General features: G+C 41.5%; 1 protein-coding gene across 8 annotated transcripts in view; it reads left to right on the forward strand.

Moving 5' to 3' along the window:
* The window catches only part of TRDMT1 (tRNA aspartic acid methyltransferase 1), an 80,983-nt gene that overhangs the window by 28,972 nt on the left and 45,199 nt on the right, over positions 1-6,812 (forward strand). The window contains exons 1-2 of one of the 8 annotated variants that reach the window (XM_014592070.2): positions 581-1,031; positions 1,114-1,211. The exons of 5 other annotated variants lie outside the window; for them this stretch is intronic. The gene's annotated coding sequence lies outside the window, so the exon portion shown is untranslated. Of the gene's footprint in view, positions 1-580; positions 1,212-6,812 lie in introns of those variants that run through there. 2 more of the 8 variants (XM_027776242.1, XM_014592071.2) reach the window with 2 other exon arrangements.

A 6,812-nucleotide genomic window follows, 5' to 3' on the forward strand; every position in this document is an offset into this window, starting at 1 on the left:
CGGGGGCTGGGCGCTACCCTGGCGCCTGGGAATGGAGGAGTGGCGAGACGCTAGGGGCGGGGACGGGGGAGGGGAAAGCGCTCGGTTGTCCTGGAAACCGCCCCCCGCGCCGCCCGGGTCTGCTATTCCTAGGAGGACTCTACTCCTAGCGCTCGGCCTCGTCCGAAGGGCGGGCGTGGCTCCTCCAGAGACTCATTTTGCGAAGGGAGATTCTCAAGGCTGTAAAGTCAAGCTAAAATGGTGCCGACACAGCTAGCGGCAGGGCCAAGCCCCCCGCCTGGTGCTGAGCTTCAATTCTAAGTGTGCAGTCAGCCAGAAGCGTGGAGAGCCAGTCCTTTACCCTGGGGGAAGGCGTCTTTGGGAGAGGGGAGGGAAGTCAGCAGGGTTCGGCCTTTGAGAGAAGGATCTTGAAAGGGATAACTACACTTCAAAGCAGAAATTAACAAATACGAGATAGGGCTGAAGGGAAGCTTAGTGGAAAAACCTGGTTAAGTCGCATCGTTAGAAAGAAATGTCCTCTATAGTTCTGCATTTAGGCTACAGAACTGAATTTAGACTTAACCTTCCAACTTCATTGCAGTGTGAACATTGACTCGTCCTCTAACACTAATGAATCTGTTTCCTGGTTTTAAAGTGTGAAATGTGGCACTTTCATGGAGGGATTGATAGGGATTGATTAGAAAGTTACAGCGAGGGAAGTGCTGCTTAGTGTCTGATACATTGTAGCCACTCAAATATTCTTATCCCTGTTTTTATGTATAGCTGTCGTTTAGAGGTGTTGGATTTCTTTGGTGCCAAATTGGAAGAAAAAGGTTCTTGGTGATATTCATTCAAAAATATTTATTTGCGCTTCTGTTCTGTGCTAGGTAGGGTGCTAGGCACTGGAGACTTGGAGTGACAAATAGAATGTTCATGTTTATTAAATTACTAAGACAACCACAAAAGTGAAACTTGCCCAGTTCCTTTTTTAGTATAAGAGTAGCAAGAGACTGACACTGTAAGATACAGACAATATTTTATGGGTTGAGAAGGTAAGTTTGGTGAGCAGATGTATTCAGTTTTAATTCTAGGCTGGGTTGGTATTAAAGTTTCACTACCTAATTACTTCCTGAGGCTGGAAACGCAGGGGGAGCAGGGGTAATCAGGCGGAGCACCTGCAGCAGGGACACCGGTTCTTTGCAGTTTATGAAGAGTTAGAGACGCAGACATAGGTAAGCAAGTGGAGTTTATTAAGAGAGAGGAGGTGGAGCAGAGCTCCCAAGCAGAGAGTGGTCCCCAGTGAGTTGCTGAGGAGGGATTTTTACATGGGCTAGAGGCGTCTTTGTCCTTGCTTGTTCCCAGGTGGTGCATGCGTTTTTCTTGTGGAGGTGGGGTCACATGTTGAATGGGTCCTGTTATTTCTAATTTTACAGTGGGTGGGAAGGTCAGGAGACTCTGTTTGCCTAAAAGCTTTGGGCCATAAAAGACCATTACATTTTTCCTGGAATGTAGTAGGACCAGGAAAAAAAAATCTTGCATATTTTGGGTAGGGGGTAAGATTGTATTTTGGTTTCAAGCATGCTTTTCTTAGAGTGGACTTTTTTTTATATTTGTTTAAAACTTTTAAGAATTATTTAACTTTTATTTATTTTATTTTTAATTTTGACCTGGAAGAGGGAGAGACAGAGAAGGAAAGTGAGAGAGAAAGCAAGCCACCAGGTCCAGAACTTGAACCGCATTCAGCCATGTGGGAGTCCAGTGCCCCTAACCAGCATACCACCTGCTGGCCAGAGTGGACTAATTATTATTATTATTTTTTTTGAGTGGTTTTTGCTATAAGTTGCGTGCGCTCCCCAGAGAGACAGAGAGAAAGTGAGAAATCCACCCCCCACTCCCTAGGGGAGATGGCCATGCCACAATCCCTTCTCCATTCTCTACTTGAGCTCCTGGGCCCTCACGCACACGCTCCCAGCGTGAGTTTAAGCCACTGGTTTGGGACTTGAACCATGGTCCACTACATGGGAATCTAGCAACATAGCCATTACACCAACTGCTGGTCCCCAGAGTGGACTAATTTTTGAAGGGCTATACTTTTCTATATATTTCACCTAATTGGCTATAATTTCAATTAGGTCTGAGCACTTAAAATTCCAAACTTTGGAGTTATCCTTACCTCTTAATTATTTTGTTTGTATGCCTCCAAAGTACAGTATAGATAGGGGCAAGAGGGACTGAGACGGGAAGAAAGGTTATTTTTTCATCAGGTTATAGTGGGCTGACTACTGTTGGGTAGACTGCAGGGTTTCAGGGTCTCCCTGAGTCTCAGGAGGTACTCCATCTTGACTTTCCTGTTTTCCCTAACTGCCTAGTCTGAATAGCCTCTACTTCATTGTTGGCTTTGTGTACTCACTTCTGTTGTTAAAATGTATCAGCAGAAAGCCAAAACTGGTACTTTTTGCCCTCTAAGTTGATTTCGTCAAGTCCACACATTTTTCTTATCTCAAAATCCCTTAATGTGATTTTAAAGGATGCCTAGTACTTTATTATAAGCAGTAATCCAACCATTCCTTAATTGTTGAATATTTAAACTGTTCCTCAATTTTTTGCAAGTATATACACTGTACTACAAATACATCCTTACGACTTAATTCTGACTTTCTTTTTAAGTGTGTTTTCTCAATCTTGAATAAATTAATTCAACAAAGCTACTATTTGCTAATTACTAAGTGAAAGACTATGAGGAATTTTTAAGGCATTTGATAGCTAAAATGCCAAATTGTTTTTCAGAGTGCCCCTCAACTACATATTCATCAGGATTATATATTAGCTATTTTTAACCTTCACTAATTTGATAAAGAAAACTGCATTATTTTAAAAAGTTGGTTGACTTCGTTGGTTGACCCTGTGATTCAGTTACCTTCCTGCTGCCTCCCAACCTCTCGGCCCTCTCATCTTTCGATTTGAGGTTTGGATATTAGGGATATTGACTCCTAATTATACTGATACCACACTTTCATCTTCCAGTGTACATTTATTTGATGTGCCAGAGTTTTAAGTTTGTCTGTAATAAAGTGCGTTGCACTTTCCCATTTTTGTATAATAAGAAAGGCTACTAACAATGACTTCTAACGTCAGTATTTATTAAGAATCTAGTAAAGTCAGGTTCTGAGTATATAGTAAGCTAGTTAGTGGCAGAGCAACATCTAATCTAGGTCTGTCTACCTGACCTTTTAACCATGCTATGTTGCTATGGTTCTGATTAGATCCACTAACTTATTTGGATAAACACATTAAATATTAGTGGGAAGCACAATGGAAATCATATTGAACTTCAGTTTTCACTAATTTGTAGATAAGTTTTATAATGAAATTTTAAAAAATGGGATAAAATAAACATAACGTTTAATTTTTAACTAATTTTTTTAAGAGAGAGTTTTGCTATACAGTGTGTGTGCTCACCAGAGAGACAGAAAGCGAAAAATCACCCCCCAGGAGGGTTGGCCATGCTATGATTCCCTCGTTCTCCTCTCAGGATTTTGTGCATGCGTGCAAGCACACACACCTTACATGAGTTTCAAACTGCCGGGTCTGGGACTCAGACCATTGTCGACCATGTAGGAGTTCAGCAGTATAATCATTACACCATCTACTGGTCCTCTTTTAAACTATTTTAAAGTTTGCAATTCAGTGGCCTTACATACATAGTGTGGGCACCGATCAACACTATCTGCTCCCAGGACTTTTTTTTTTTATCATTCCAGACACAAGCTCTGTACTCTCTAGCTCGCCTTTCCTTAGTTCCTGGTAACCTCTGGCCAATGAGAGAGAGGATCAAAGGAGTTGGCAGATTCCTCCCTGTCCGTCCTTGTCCAGGGATGCTCTATGCTCAGATACATACGGGAATATGGGAAGTACTATTTATACTAGATGGTGATTGTTGCCAGACTTCTCACATGGTCCAAAACATTCCTCCCCTGATAGCTGGGAGGTGTGGTGGTCACATACAGCCTGGCCCTAACAAGTCCCTCGTGCTAGAGCAGTGGCTGGGTATCTATGTGAGGCTGTGACAATTTAGTAATGTACTACCTTCTGTTTGCTTTCACTACCCTTACTCTCGCTGCTTTGGAGTTTTACTTCCAAATAATCTGCAGGTAGGTTTTGCCTGAGCTGTATGTCAAAGGAAACCCAGTCAAGGGATTGTTGTAATAGCCCTTTTATAGGATCTGTTGGTTTCTGCTTTGTTACCTCAAGTTTATTTCAACAGAGTGGTCAGAGTGACCTTTAAAAAATATGTTAAGTAAGTCATATTCCTCTGATGCAAATTCCTAAGGGATTTCTATATCTTTCCATAAGAGCCTTGAATGGGTCTTCCAGGCCTGCTTGGTCTGGAGTTCCTTTACCACTCCACCATGTTGCCTAGGGCTTGCTCAGTCTCCTTCAGGCTTCCTGGTCTCCTGGTGCTCCTCCTACAAATCCAGCATTCTCCCATCTCTAGGCCTTTGCAGTGTCTCTTTCTTGTGGCCAAGGAAGTTCTCCCAGCTATCTGCCAGGTTGTGCCTTCATTTTCTTCAAGGTGCTGCTAAGAGACATTTTCTACCTGACCGATATAAAAATAGACCTACACTCTCCTCCTACATCTGGCTTACTCTGCTCTTTTTTCTCCATAGTGTTATTTATTTATTTATTGAGATATTTTTGCTGTAGGGTTTGTGTGCTTGCCAGAGAGACAGAAAGCAAGAAATCATTGTCCAGGGGTATGGCCATTCCACAATCCTTTCTTCTCCACTCTCCACTTAGGATTTTGGACACACACACACACACACCCACACCCACACACACACACCCACCCACCCAGAGTGAGTTTTAAGCTGCTGGGTCCAGTATTTAAAGCAGGGGTGGGAACCAGCAGTTAGCGTAATGGCTATGTCGCTGGACTCCCACGTGGTCGACCGCGGTTCGTGTCCCGGACCCGGTGGCTTAAAACTCACGCTGGGCGCGTGTGCGTGCGTGCCCAAGATCCCGAGAGGAGAATGGAAGAGAAGGGATTGCGGCGTGACCATCCCCCCTGGGGGGTGATTTCTCGCTTTCTGTCTCTATGTCTCTCTCTGTCTGTCTGGCGAGCGCACGCGCCCTACAGTGAAAATCTCTCCCCCCCCCCCAAAAAAAAGGCAGGGGTCAACTATGTGGGATTCCAGCGAAATAACTGCTACACCATCTGCTGATCCCTCTCCATGGTGCTTTTAATTATTAGGCATATTGTTTATTTATACTTAGTATCTTTCTTCCTCCACTGGAATGCAGGCTGAATGATAGGCTAGACTTTGTCTAGAACATTGCTTATATGTATTTGTTGAATAAGTGAATGAATGAATAAGCAAAAAAACATGAATTACATTTGTTAGTGAAATATATGTAGCTTGAAATAGATAGCGTTCTACTGCAGTAATTTTAAACTTAAATATTCTGAATCATAAAGGGTTTTAGTGTGCATAGTTATATGAAATTTTAATGGATATTAGAGCTTTTTCTGTAACACATGATAAAACATTTTAAATTTTCTCAAAATACTCAGCCCATGCCACCTGCTGGCCTTCAATATAGAATTTAATTTAAATCATATGTTAACAATGAGCTGTGATCAAAATAATAAAGTTTGCCTTTTTTCTTTACTCTTACTCCTTTTCAGTAATATGACTTTTTTAATATGCAAAGTTGAAAAGAGGTTCATATGGTAGAGCAAATCTAAAACTACTTAAAAAGTTGGGCCAGCAGGTAGTCTGGGAGTTAAGGCACTAGATTTCACATGGTCTACTCTGCAGTTCTGGCAGCTTGAAAATCACACCTGGTATGTGTACATGTGTGCCCGAAATCCTGAGAGGAGAATGAAGAGAAGGGATTGTGGCATGGCTATCTCCCCCAGGGGGATGCTTTCTCTCTTTCTGTCTCTCTCTCTTTCGCTGGTGAGTGCACATGCCTTATGGGTTGGGATTTTTAAAAATGCTATTACTTCCCTCAGACCAATAGTTGCTTTTACCTTCAGTTCACTGATTCTTTTCATTCTGGGACTTTAAGTCACCATAAATCTAGCAAAACCTCTTGGAGTAAATTAAACAGCTTCATTAGAGAGTTGAACATTAATAATTCTTAGGCATCCATTAGTGAGTTTTATTCAAACTCAATAGTGAATTTAATAATGCTCTAGCACTCAGGGAATGAGATCTAATTTAGGAAACAAATGCCAGAGACTTTCTGCACAAACATGACCCTCATACTCTTTGGTATGTGCCTTAATTATAGGTGAATTTTGGTTTAAAAAGAACCCATAATTTGAGGGATTTGTAGGTAAACAATTCTAGTTAGAATACTCTGAACCTCAATAGATCAAATAATACTAAATATGTAGTTTTGCCATGTTTAAATTTTATCCTAAAGCCTTTAAGATTTAGATGGTAATAAAGTACCAGAATAAGTTCTCTGCTTCTTCAGAAGGTAGTATTTTTTGTCCTTGGGTTTGATCTTTTTTGTTGTTGTAGTTATTGTTTGCTGAGTCAATTATTTAAACCATATTTTTTGAATATTCAACTTAATGGTGCCCTTTGTTAAGTTTGACCTATTACTGGTCATTCATTTGTCTCTAGCTTGTTATTCATTCAATAAGATTTCTTTCAATTAATTTTGAACTGGCAGAATGTTGCTGATTGACCCAGCCATGGTGGTCCAGGTGGTAGAGTACTACCACTGGATAATGTTGGAGCCATATGGGAGACATGGTTTCAGATTCCAGTTCAACCTGAGCACACTGGACATGCCTACACACATCCATGATTCCTGCT

This window comes from Tupaia chinensis, unplaced genomic scaffold (assembly GCF_000334495.1).
Source record: "Tupaia chinensis unplaced genomic scaffold, TupChi_1.0 Scaffold000647_1, whole genome shotgun sequence".
Lineage (NCBI taxonomy): Eukaryota > Metazoa > Chordata > Mammalia > Scandentia > Tupaiidae > Tupaia > Tupaia belangeri.